We start from the raw sequence: 13901 nt of genomic DNA on the forward strand, positions 1-13901 counted from the left end.
GGGGTATCTTATGTGCCAGTGGGGTTCATCACTGTGAGCATCTGCTTTGATGTAGGTGAGGCCTTTCCTTATGATCTCCAGCTCTCTTTCCTCACTCAGTCATTTCCTTGCCTCCTGATTGACGCACCGGCATCCTCCACACTTTGGGTCGCAAGCTGCTCCAATTCTGTCCCATTTCCACCAATCCAAGAACTCTCTGCGAGCAACTGTGCCTTTTGGTTTCAGCTTTGAACAGCTGAGCTATCGCTTAATACTTGACAGCGGTTGCTCTCATGGGTCGAGCAAAGTGTGTTTCAGACCTGTGTGCGGCTATATCCACTTCTTCAAACAGATCTGGATGTGCTCCACCAACAGTCTTTCCTAGCGGGCCTTACCACAAGACAAGGTCTCCAATCACCTTCACTCTTTGCGGAGCAAGTCTTCCTTCGTGGTGGCTTATCAGTAGCTCAATACCCTCCGGTCTACTCAGATCTCCTAGATTGACTTCTGGAAAGAACTTCTTGAGTTGCTCAGCTTTGACACTGGATGTTGGCAATTTCATTCAAAGCATAGCAGATAAGCTCATGAGCTCTTTCCGTGCCTATGGGTGTTTTGACCCTCATTCTGAGGAGATATCTTCTGGTTCAAACCTTCATGGCCATTCCTCCGACTCCATGAACGACTAAAGTGATGTTTTCACTTCGAAGATTTAATCTTCCGGCAGCTCTGTGAGTGTAGTTTGTGTCCGATGCCAAGTCGATCAGGGTTCCAATTTTTTGTCCTGCATTTGCAGTTACTTTGAGCAGCATTAGAATAACTGACAATTCTTCGACTGCACTTGACTCAGTCACTCCCAGCTGATTCTTTTCGACACAGTTTGTTTTCGCAGTGATGTTGGTGAATGCTTTTTTGAATTTCTCTGCCATCTCTGGGGAGAGCTTAGATACAAATTCCTCCTGCTTCTCTGTAAGCGTATACCTTCTCACATTGGATTGTCTTCTGTCTGAGTCGCTCTTCTTGAAATCTCCCTTCAGACAAAGAAAGAAATGATGGTCTTTCTTAGTCTCTTTTCCTGCCCAGGTAAGTGTCTTTGCATTCATCTTCTCCATGACAGACCAAGCACCTCTTGCAGGCCCCCAGCTTTTCTACAGCATCCAACTTTTCCACAGGCTTCAGTTCTTTGAAACGCTTGCAAAATAAGATATTTTCTCTATGCTTTTCATCTCCACAGACAACACAGCCGCCTTTCCTTGTGGAACGTGTGGACGCATATTTTCTTTCCACACAAGCATATTTCTTTTCTGGCTTTACACTCACTCCCAGCTGCTCTAATTTTTCAAGAATTTCCTCCTGTGTTCTCAGGAATTTAAGAAGGTTCTCAAAGTGATCGTCCGGCGTGACATTATTTCTCGGGTTTACCATGAAGACAAGCCAATCTCGCTTGATGTTGTCAGGTAACTTGCTTTCTATGGATTTGATCACTAGAGGGTTGTTGATGGCTCCTGTGCCTCCAAGCTCTGTGAGATCATCCAGTGCCTTCTCTATAGTTTGGATCATGTCGATAACTTTCCTTGGCTGATTAGCTCTTAATGCAGGAATTTTCTCCAGATCCTCAATTATCTCCAAGGCAATTGTAGACTTGTTTCCATACCTGTTCTCAAGCACCCTGAACATGTCCTCAGCAGTATTGTAAGTAGACAAACGGAGGACTCTGCACATTCTCTCATCTATACTGTCAAAGAGTTGGATCTTCTTTACTTCGAATGAGCCTGTTGGTTCCCCCTGCTTCTGTAGACTCTCCCAGTCTTTCCTCCATCGATGGAAATTCCTTTTATACCCACTGAACCTGGGTAAACAGGATGGTTTTATTCTCAGTGTCGGCTGTGGAGCTGGCACGGGCTTCTGCGGCACTCTCCCTCTGTCTTTATCCTATTCTGCAATTCTGTGCTGTGAGAAATCCTGCCCTCCTTGCTTCAAGGTTGTTTCTGAATGCTTTCAGATCCTTTACTCTGGCTTCCAGCCATTCTTTTTCTGCTACTGGAATCCACTCTCACACTCTGCTAGGCTTGTGATTGCATCTTGGACTTGTGCCTTCGCACCATCCCACCGTAGCTCGAAGCCATCTCTATTTACAGCAATAACAGGTATTTGAACAACTCCGTCACAGGCGGTCTCAGCTTCTTTGATTGCAGACTTCACCTCGTCCTCCCCGTATCTAGGCCATAGGTTGGACTGGATCATCCCCCTGATCTCATCCAATCGTACTTCGCATTCTTGGAATGTCTTCTCAAGTTCAGACTGCTGCTGCTTGCTCAGGTCAACTTCTTCACCCTCATCGGTTTCAGCTTCAATGTCTGCCAGAAGTCCAGCCCTGTATTCATCATTTGTCTCACTGACCTTCCTTGCCTCAGACGTGAGCTTCTTGAACTCCTCTCGCAGTTCGCTCTTAGTCATGTGTTTTGCACCTCTGCTAAGGAAGTTTGCTTGCTTGGTAAAAGCACTCTTAGCCAAAGTTCTTTCTTGCTTCAGCTCCTTCACTGTTTTTCCAAGAGTTTCCTCTGCCATTTTGAGATGTAAGCCAATCCTCCTCTCTGCGACGACAGCTTTCCTGACTTCAGGCCGTTAATCCTTTTGTCTTCACTGCCACGTTGGTTATCAACTGTCAAGTTGTCTAGGTGATATAATTATTTCAGCTCTGCCCAAACTTGAAAACGGCTTGCTCAACACGTGAAGGATGCAAAGGGACAACTCAATTCCTTTTTAGTGTTTTATTATGGTTTTGATGCCATTTGTTGAATATGTTGAAACTGTTGCTTTGTTGAATAGATTAATTGAATGATATAGGAATAGGTTGATAACCTTAAACGGAGAATAAACATGCATCATTTTACACAATAAACAATGCATGACACGGCAACAAAGCATGGCTTTGAATAAAGTAAACGTTTAAACAATTTAATCTAGCACTTCAAGCAATTACTTCTGCAGTCAGAAAATATCCACAAAAAATAAGAAACCACTCCCAGAGTTAAACATGTAAATTGTGCTAAGCACTGGATGCAACATAATAAATAATTCCAAACATTACATACCAGTTGCGTCTTTAGGGTTGAACAATGAGCTGTTTGTATGTTGAGGCCCGAAGCAAAGCTAAGCCCAAACATTTTATACCCATGCTTATCTGCCAGGTGCGCATGTAAAAGTACCAGTCGCACAGGTATTTTCCATCGATGAAACAACATTCTAAAGACGGTTGACATCTAGTGGAAGCCGTAGGAAGTGCAAAAGGACCCATCTCCCTCTGTGTATTCGATAGGGGCTGAGTTCAAAATCTACGAACCTCAGATTTCCCACTTCCTGTTTGGATATTTTCTCAGCTTTTTGCCTGCCATATGAGTTATGTTATACTCACAGACATCATTCAAACAGTTTTAGAAACTTCAGTGTGTTTTCTATCCAATACTAATAATAATATGCATATATTAGCATCTGTGACTGAGTAGGCGGCAGTTACTCTGGGCATGCTTTTCATCCAAAAGTGAAAATGCTGCCTCCTATCCCAAAGATGTTAACGGCTGTAGTGGCTTCCTTTCCTCTTTACCATAGCTCCACTTCAGACGTTTTCCATATTTCCACCTCCTTCAGGAAATGTTCATAAGTCCTCATTCTTGGTTGATAATAGTTAATGCTCTCATTTTCCTGTTCCTCTGTGACCAGCTCTAGCACAGATTCATGAGCATTCTTAAAGTCATTGATAACAGCATCAAATGCTTCAAGACCCTCATTCACAGTTTCAATATTTCCTCCATCAATAAGAATGACTTTTATCTAATTAATTTTGTCTACACACTCCAAGTTTGCCTCTCCAGCCTGCATAGAGTGAATTTAAATGTTCCTCTGCCCTGTCCAGTGGGGTCTTACTTGGGATTTCATCCTCCATAATTCACTTTTAGTTCACTCAATTTACATTGACACCGTTGTTGTTTTGATTGTTAAACGTAATGCCCCTTTAGACTTCCTTTTAATGCTTTAAAACACAGTCACCCATTTCAGCATATTGACCCATTTTTTTAATTGAACATGTGCAAGTTTGGCATTTTAGATGATTTAAACATTTCATCCCATAAGTTTTGTCCCCGTTAATGAAGTTTAAACACGCAGTGTCTTTAGATCATTTGGTTGCATTCCGTTGTTGCATTGCATTTCCACGTTAGGCCAAATATTAGACATATGATTAGGCTACATTGTGCATAGGATCTTGGTGTTTCCCAAACTTAAACTTCTAAATTGTTTTCATAGCGCTTTGTTTTGAATTGCATTCCCAAGTTTATCAAACATTCCAATTATAAGCACATTTGCGCTTCCATAATATGCATGACCAATTGATCGCATTGAACAGGTCAGCTCATTCATTCGCAGTGGTTACTCACAGCTGGCGAATTCTAGGAGTTCAAGTCCTTCCAAGGGAGCTGTCCTTATGGTCCGAATGCAATGACAAATAGAACAATATCCAGCGTCTGTCCGAACTGGAGATTTCCTTCCGATAGTAATCCTGCATAGTTTTTTGTTTGTTTTTGTAGTGGCTTCCTTTCCTCTTTTCCATAGCCACTGCCAAAGCCTAAAGCCGGATTCCAAACGGACAAAACATTCAATGACATCCAGGGATATGGTGCAACAAAACGGTTTCTTCTTCTTATATCTAACAAAAAAAATGATTCTCCAATCAACCTAAATCATAGATTACTTGACATGGAAAATACATAATATGACCTGTTTGAATGTCTGTATGGTCAAAACACTATACCGCTCCCGCGTCTAGCAAGGACTCCTCCCCCCGAAGGCCCAACTTCCTGCCTTTATTCTAACACACTTACCACAGTAAAGTGAATGGGCAAGAGGGAGGGGGAGGGGGGAACTTAGTTACACTAACAACAAATGAATACATCTCAATCAGGTAAATATAAACCATAAAGGTACGTACATAATATTTCAACATATACATAAATATTTAATATATTTACACAAATGTACATGGAGCTCTGTGTTCTGTATTTTATACAAATATGTCAAAATCGGCTCTAACAACGACCGTTCCACATGTGCTTGTTTTAAACCCTTTAACACCCTTTTGTGTTTCAGTGCCTTGTGGTGTCTGATCTGGGATGTTATTTGGATTTTTATGAGTGATTTGAAAGACAGTCCTGAAAAGGGGGCGTTTTTTTTTTTTTTGCTGCGTTATATATTTTTAGAGAAATGCCACGAAGGCCACGGTGCAATTTAGAAGTTGTCCAAAAACCTGCGACCAATACATTTTCATCCGCGACATCGTTTTCGAAGCAGCCAAATTTGCAGGGAAACTCCTGACTCTAGGGTTCCTGTAGGCCCCAGGAGGGATGATGTTGGGCATAGCCGCCGAGACACAAGGAGCCCCTTGGTCGTCTGGACAACAGAGGCTTTATCGACAGATTCTTGAGTCAGCCTGTCGCATTGCAGCCTGGACTTCAGAGACTGGGCAGAGAAAGAGAGTAAGGAGTCTTATGGGAAGGAGAGTAAAAGATCGAGAGAACAATAAGGCAATATATCTGCTCCCCAACAACAGGAGCTCACCTCAGCCAAATCACTCGGGACTTTACATCGGCTTTGTGTTTCAGTGCCTTGTGGTGTCAGCAATTAGGCTAGCTTTTGTCTGGTGTCGTAATGACCGATGTGCTCGGCTTTTGGAAACGTTTCGGCAAGAGCAGCATTCTCAACAAACCCTACAGGGCACTTTTTCAAAGACTACGTCAGCGCTTCACTCAGAATAGTGGGGCACAAGGACACTGATTCATTAACTGATGTGCTTTGAAGGCAGACTTCTGTTCTGGTAGTGCTCTCTGTCCAAAAGTTTTCCATTTGATATGTTTTCCTGGCCTTGAAAAGGGATGCTATTAGCTAACGAAGTGCAACCACCCTATCTTATTTAAACATATCACTTGGCTTTTTATTGGTCTGCTTTTTGCAAGCTGACACTAGAGGAAATTTCTGTAAATAAAGAGCTACTATTGGGATAATAGGCCAACTTCGCAATTATAAAAATGTAAATGTTGCCATTGCATGTGTTAACCTGACTAGGTAGCTTGGCAACCACCAAGGCAAATAAACAAATTAATGTGTTAATGAGCAAAACAAGCATAAATCTAGATATTCAAAATGACATGTCTCAACAGCCCTGCAGTCATATATTATGCAACTGACCCACCCTCCTTTGTACACTTGTTATGTACGTGAGTGCTCAAACTCTCAAAGGGCTCCTTGTTTGTCTTCATCCTCTGCTGCTGCACACAAAGGCAGGCGTGACCCCTGACCTTGGCCCTGGATGCTCAAGGAACATTGTGTGTTCATTATTTACACAACTGGCATAGCCCAGTGTCCCGGGCCCTGACCCCACACATTAAGAGCTGCTAACTCGCTCTCGCCCCACAGCTTGAAAAGCATCTCCCCTCAGCCTCCCAGGCTGCACATACACCGGCGTCTGAGGATGCCATGGAATTCCCTATCAGGATTCCATTCCTCCATAAACAATTCCTGCATTGATAGGGGAGGTTGGAAAGCTGCCAGGGTATTCCTACAATGGAGAGGGGGGATAATGAGGCAGCAGCATTGACAAAGGGAATTCTCATTCAGGGCCTGGATTGGCAACATGGTGTGTGTGAAATTGTGTGGTAGTGCTTAGGGAGCCACAGAACAGATACCTGAGCAGGATCACCCACCAACACACTCACAATCCCAGCCATTGTGCTCCCAGTGCATGGGAGGCATCCGGTCAGGGTGTAGGCTCTCAACACCACTCGTACCAGAAAGAAGAATTTCAGCTTGCTTTTTAGTAGAGCTTGAGAAACATTCACACTCCCCTCATAGTTTTGCTATTTGTTATATTGAGTGTAAAAATATAGATGCTAGAATAACTGAGAATTTGTAGCCTATTGTTCATTGTCTTCTGTATCATTAGTGATGGGGGTAACATGGGCAGTTGCATCATAGTATTTTTGGAATATGTTGATATTTGGCTCCAAGTATCTATTTGTGTTCCATCTTTTTAAGTAGTGAACCAAAATGTTCAGCACTTTTAGTTCCATGGATGATTTTCTCATGCTCTCGTCTCTCTGCAGAAGACATATTGTGAGCAATATGTTTGGAACATCAAATCGCAATAAAATTACAATGCATAAAGTATTGTTAGAATTACAATACTATTGTATTGTCACCCAAGTAAGTATTGTGATAATATTGTATTGTGAGGTCCCTGGCAAAAAAATCCCATCGGCATGCTCTTGTCTCCCTAGTTCTGTTTAGCCTTGTATAGGAAGCCATTTACGGTTGTGTGTTTTACCCAGTCACAGAATGAATACACTGGAGTCTAAAAATGTAGAGGGCACAAGTGAAACTGTCAAGTGCACCAAATCTTTACATTTGGAAGAGTTGTTGAGTGACTTAGTGAGTATTTTAAGTTGGGTGAGATAAATAGGTGCTCTGAGTGAAACTGAAGTGTGTGAGTGGTGCACGAGTCAGCTGTTTGTTCCCCTGCACCCACCCTCAATTGCAAATAACCCACCCGCAACCACCCGACCTATACAGTGGTTCCTCCTTTAAAAGTTGTGAGCTTACACCGCGGTACTTAAGAGGTCGTTTGTGGTTTAGTACGGTACCCTGCGTCACCACTTCATTACTCCAGACCAGCGCAAGGGGGGAGTTAGAGCACTGATTATGCTTACGGGTCCTACTGTGTCTCTAACTGACAATGAATGGGCAACATAAACCTAAATAGAAACTGATAATTGTACACGACTTCAGTATTACTTACTAAAACTGTTACTCTAAGGCTTTTATTTTATTTTGTTAGGATTATTTTGCTCTTAATGTGGTAGTGTAGCCACTCCCGACCGGTCACGTTGTACAACACCTGAGTGGCACAATGGCCTAAGACACTGCATAGCAGTGCAAGCTGTGTTGCTACAGATGCTGGTTAAATACCTGTGCTGGCCCGAGATCACTAGGTTTTTGATTTTTCTCCCTCTAAAATCAGAAATAAATGATTACAAATAATAAACTGGCTTTGATAACAAATTAGTAACAATGTCTCACCCCATGTTCAAGAATGGCCTGTTATTAATGCCAGTTTGCACATTCAAACTAAAACAATTGAACTAATAATGGCATCTCCATGCTTTCACTTATGATAAAAAATGCTCTTTCAAAATGCACATGTTTATTTAGTTTTGGATCCATAACGAATTACTGTGGGAAGAAAATACCACTGAATTACAGAAATATCATCTACAGTGGGGAGAACAAGTATTTGATACACAGCAGGTTTTCCTACTTAAAAAGCATGTAGAGGTACACTTCAACTGTGAGAGATGGAATCTAAAACAAAAATCCAGAAAATCACATTGATTTTAAAGTAATTAATTACCATTTTATTGCATGACATAAGTATTTGATACATCAGAAAAGCTGAACTTAATATTTGGTACAGAAACCTTTGTTTGCAATTACAGAGATCATACGTTTCCTGTAGTTCTTGGCCAGGTTTGCACACACTGCAGCGGGGATTCTGGCCCACTCCTCCATACAGACCTTCTCCAGATCCTTAAGGTTTCGGGGCTGTCGCTGGGCAATATGGACTTTCAGCTCCCTCCAAAGATGTTCTATTGGGTTCAGGTCTGGAGACTGGCTAGGCCACTCCAGAACCTTGAGATGCTTCTTACGGAGCCACTCCTTAGTTTCCCTGGCTGTGTGTTTCGGGTCGTTGTCATGCTGGAAGACCCAGCCACGACCCATCTTCAATGCTCTTACTGAGGGAAGGAGGTTGTTGGCCAAGATCTCGCGATACATGGCCCCATCCTCCCCTCAATACAGTGCAGTCCTCCTGTCCCCTTTGCAGAAAAGCATCCCCAAAGAATGTTTCCACCACCGTGCTTTACATTTGGGATGGTGTTCTTGGGGTTGTACTCATCAGTCTTCCTTCAAACACGGCGAGTTTAGACAAAAGCTCTATTTTTGTATCAGACCACATAATCTACTCCCATTCCTCCTCTGGATCATCCAGATATGGTCATTGGCAAACTTCAGGCGGGCCTGGACATGCGCTGGCTTGAGCAGGGGGACCTTGCGTGCGCAGCAGGATTTTATTCCATGACGGCGTAGTGTGTTACTAATGGTTTTCTTTGCGACTGTGGTCTAGTCATCTCCGCATTTTCTTGTACAGACGTTATGGGAAGGCTATTAAATGCTTCTCTGATGCCCTCTGGTGGTCAAACTAGCACTAACTAGCATTAATTGTACCTGTGGTTAACACTTAAATAACGTGCCATAGAATTCTGTTGCACCTTGCAAGCTGCGACGCAGTATGCTGCAACTTTTAAAGGAGGAACCACTGTGATACAGGTAATCATAGGCCAGCACCTGACCCTAACCTGCTAGTATAGAAAATGTGCTGTAGGCTAGTCAGAAGGCTGAACGATTTTTTTTGACAGAAGGTGCAGGATTTATTTTGCCGGATTTCTAGATATGCTTCTGCTTAATCCCTGCCATTTTCGTTGGTATTTGTCTACTTGTCTGTAATTATACTAAAGGAAAATATAAACACGACATGCAACAATTTCAAAGATTTTACTGAGTTACAATTCACATAAAGATATATCAGTCAATTGAAATAAATGAATTAGGCCCTAATCTATGGTTTTCACGACTGGGCAAGGGAGCTAGGTCCAGCCAATCAGAATATGTTTTCTCCCCAAAAATGTGCTTTATTACAGCCAGCATTCCGGATCACCTCTTTACTGTTGATGTTGAGACTGGTGTTTTGCGGGTACTATTTAATGAAGCAGCCAGTTGAGGACTTGTGAGGAGGCGTCTGTTTCTCAAACGAGACTAGAGGTCGACCAATTATGATTTTTCAGCGCCGATACTGATTATTGTAGGACCAAAAAAAGCCGATTTAATCAGACTATTTTTATAATTAATAATACAAAAAAATGAAATTATTTATCAAATGTATTTGTCACATACACATGGTTAGCAGATGTTAATGCGACTAGCGAAATGCTTGTGCTTCTCGTTCCGACAATGCAGTAGTAACCAACAAGTTATCTAACCTAACAATTCCACAACTACTACCTTATACACACAAGTGTAAAGGGATAAAGAACATGTACATGAAGATATATGAATGAGTGATGGTACAGAACGGCATAGACAAGATGCAGTAGCTGGTATAGAGTACAGTATATACATATGAGATGAGTAATGTAGTGTATGTGAACATTATTAAAGTGGCTAGTGATAATTATTATTATTATTATTTTTTTACATCAATTTCCATTATTAAAGTGTCTGGAGTTGAGTCAGTATGTTGGCAGCAGCCACTCAATGTTAGTGGTGGCTGTTTAACAGTCTGATGGCCTTGAGATGGAAGCTGTTTTTCAGTTTATCGGTCCCTGCTTTGATGCACCTGTACTGACCTCGCCTTCTGGATGATACGCGGTGAACAGGCAGTGGCTCGGGTGGTTGTTGTCCTTGATGATCTTTATGGCCTTCCTGTGACATCGGGTGGTGTAGGTGTCCTGGAGGGCAGGTAGTTTGCCCCCGGTGATGCGTTGTGCAGACCTCACTTCCCTCTGGAGAGCCTTACGGTTGTGGGCTGAGCAGTTGCAGTACCAGGCGGTGATACAGCCTGACAGGATGCTCTCGATTGTGCATCTGTAGAAGTTTGTGAGTGCTTTTGGTGATAAGCCAAATTTTTATTTCTATATATATTTTTGTAATAATGCCAATTACAACAATACTGAATGAGCACTTATTTTAACTTAATATGATACATGAATAAAATCAATTTAGTCTCAAATAAATAATGAAACATGTTCAAATTGGTTTAAATAATGCAAAAACAAAGTGTTGGAGAAGATAGTAACAGTGCAATATGTGCCATGTAAAAAAGCTAACGTTTAAGTTCCTTGCTCAGAACAGGACAACATATGAAAGCTGGTGGTTCCTTTTAATGAGTCTTCAATATTCCCAGTGAAGAAGTTTTAGGTTGTAGTTATTATAGGACTATTTCTCTCTACCATTTGTATTTCATATACCTTTGACTATTGGATGTTCATATAGGCACTATAGTATTGCCTGCCTAATCTCGGGACTTGATTGGCTTGAAGTCATAAACCAGCGCAATGCTTCAAGTATTGCGAAGAGCTGCTGGTAAACGCAGGAAAGTGCTGTTTGAATGAATCCTTACGAGCCTGCTTCTGCCAACCACCACACCGTCAGACCGCTATATCAAATCATAGACTTATTTCTAATATAATAAACACAGAAATACGAGCCTTTCTCCATTAATATGGTCAAGTCCGGAAACTATCATTTTGAAAACAAAATGTTTATTCTTTCAGTGAAATATGGAACCATTCTGTATTTTGTCGAACGGGTGGCATCCCTAAGTCTAAATAATGCTGTTACATTGCACAAAATTCAATGTTATGCCATAATTATGTAAAATTCCGACAAATTAACTAGTCTTTGTTAGGAAGAAATGGTGCGGCCCAAACTGTTGCATATACCCTGACTCTGCTTGCACTGAATGCAAGAGAAGTGACACAATTTCCATAGTTACTATTGCCTGCTAACATGCATTTATTTGAACTAAATATGCAGTTTAAAACATGTATACTTTTGTGTATTGATTTTAAGGCATTGACGTTCATGGCTAGGTACATTTTTGCAACGAATGTGCTTTATTCGCGAATGCGCTTTTGTTAAATCATCGCCGGTTTGGCGAAGTTGAATTAGGCTGTGATTTGATATATATTATTATTATATTATTATTATTATTATTATTATTATATATTATTTGATGATAAATTAACAGTCACCGCATTGATTATATGCTACGCAGGACAAGCTAGTTAACCTAGTAATATCATCAACCATGTGTAATTAACTAGTGATTATGTGAAGATTGATTTGTTTTTATAAGATAAGTTTAATGCTAGCTAGCAACTACCGTGGCTCATTGCAGCCACAAGGTCCTTTTGACACTGCACTTGCGTAACAGGTGGTCAGCCTGCCACACAGTTTCCTCATGGATTGCAATGTAATTGGCGTCCAAAAAGGCTGATTACCAATTTGTTATGAAAACAGCCCTAATTGATCAGCCATGCTGATTTGGCTACTTCAAAAGTGTCCTGTAGCTTACGTGCTCACGTTCATCCACTCTAATATAATTCAAGCATCCAAACTGCACAACAGCCATTCGATTTAATGGAAAGAGACTTCTGTTACAAAACACAAGTTTAATGACACTCGGAGATTGTCAATCCAATCATTCACTACTAAGTAGGGAGGGATGTATTTTCTAATTGTTGAGATGATCATCAAACCATGATAAGAGCTCCAAGTCGGTAATCAGTATGCAGTTATGCGTTGCCTGTTGTTTGTGTGTGGTGCATTGGCACAGAAACCTGTTGATGGGAAATTCTTGCATATATTTTATATAAATATAGCATCAAAATGTTAAATCTGATTTCCCCCTAGCTTGTCATTGACTGTAGCCGGCTCTGATCGTAGTGTATTGACACGGACGGGGAGAGTGAACTTGGCTTTGGTGGTCGTCAAACCCTCAACCTTCTGGCCCGTTAGACCTGTGTGGCATTGACTGAGCCACAAAACCATGCTGAAGTGGTAAAACTGTTATCCCCATTTATAAACACGGTTGCTACAGTTATTTAATGGTGGTAATACTTTTTTTTAGTCCAGTATTTCAGGGGGAAGGTGGTTTTTTAAAAATGTATTTTTATTTTTTTAACATTACAAAGGAAAGCTGGGTTTCTGTTTGGAAAATGTGGCGCCGGATAAAGTGACAGGGATGGTTTTTGTTTACCGGCCCTCTGAGAAATTTACGGGATCCATATTCATTGGGGTGCAACAGCTAGGATCGGTTGCTAATATGACTTGGATTGTGCTTTTGGACAGCCAGAAAAAGTTGATATGAAAACCAATAGAACAGGAGAGAAATAGCATGAGGAAGTCTTTCATAGGCAGTGTGCGTGCCTAGCTGATTATTGAGTTTTGGCTGTCGGTTAAAAGCATCAAAAATGTGTAAAGATAATGTCATATTTTTTGTTTCCGGCCACGATATAACAATGCAATTGAATTACATTTAGCACTAAACAATAACTTGACAGACATTAATAAATACACACACAGACAGACGGACGGACGGACGGACGTGGAAACAAAATGTGTCTTGAGTAACAAAAAATATGTTGAGACAAGAACGGGATGGGTGTGTAGCGAATGTAGCCTATTGGTGCATCTCTCCAGAATGCACCCCCCCCAAAAAAATGTCTCCTAATTAATTTACCGTTTTCATTCTCGAAGTGGAAACGTTGTTTGCAGTGTTCACAATTTGACACACTTGTGAGAAACACGTTTTTGTTTATTTCATAACCATAATTTATGAATTTTGTAAATTGTTCATTGTCTTTTTGTTTGTAGTTCTCCATGTGAGCAATAAGCATGGTTTCTCTGTCTTGTTGAGGGAGTGCGCACGGCTGAGCATGCAAAGAAGTAGCCTACCTGGCCTGTCTGATTTCTGGTTGTCTTTTAACTCCCTACACTGATGGAATAAGTGTCATTTATGTTCCCTTTGTTTTTTTTCTTCATTAATATCTGCCAGGATATTAGTAATCCTCTGTCTGAAGGCGGTCTGTCTCTGGTTTGGACTCCATCCCACTCCCTTCGAAAGGGTCAACTGTGGGACAGCAACACCTTCAGGTAATGACTTCATCACTCACACACTTAGAGGTGAATGGGGATAGAGGATGCTATGACATTTGTCCTAAGCTCTGGCAAGTGTTTAGAAAGTCAAGTCTCCTGCGAACATT

At 41.4% G+C, this 13901-nt stretch overlaps 1 protein-coding gene across 1 annotated transcript in view; it reads left to right on the plus strand.

Annotated features, from left to right (window-relative positions):
• LOC118391044 (rho GTPase-activating protein 32-like) overlaps positions 1–13901 on the plus strand; it is a 228423-nt gene that overhangs the window by 14601 nt on the left and 199921 nt on the right. Inside the window, exon 2 of the mRNA XM_052457558.1 lies at positions 13694–13791. The gene's annotated coding sequence lies outside the window, so the exon portion shown is untranslated. The remainder of the gene's footprint in view (positions 1–13693; positions 13792–13901) is intronic.

The sequence above is a fragment of the Oncorhynchus keta genome, chromosome 12, assembly GCF_023373465.1.
Source record: "Oncorhynchus keta strain PuntledgeMale-10-30-2019 chromosome 12, Oket_V2, whole genome shotgun sequence".
Taxonomy (NCBI): domain Eukaryota; kingdom Metazoa; phylum Chordata; class Actinopteri; order Salmoniformes; family Salmonidae; genus Oncorhynchus; species Oncorhynchus keta.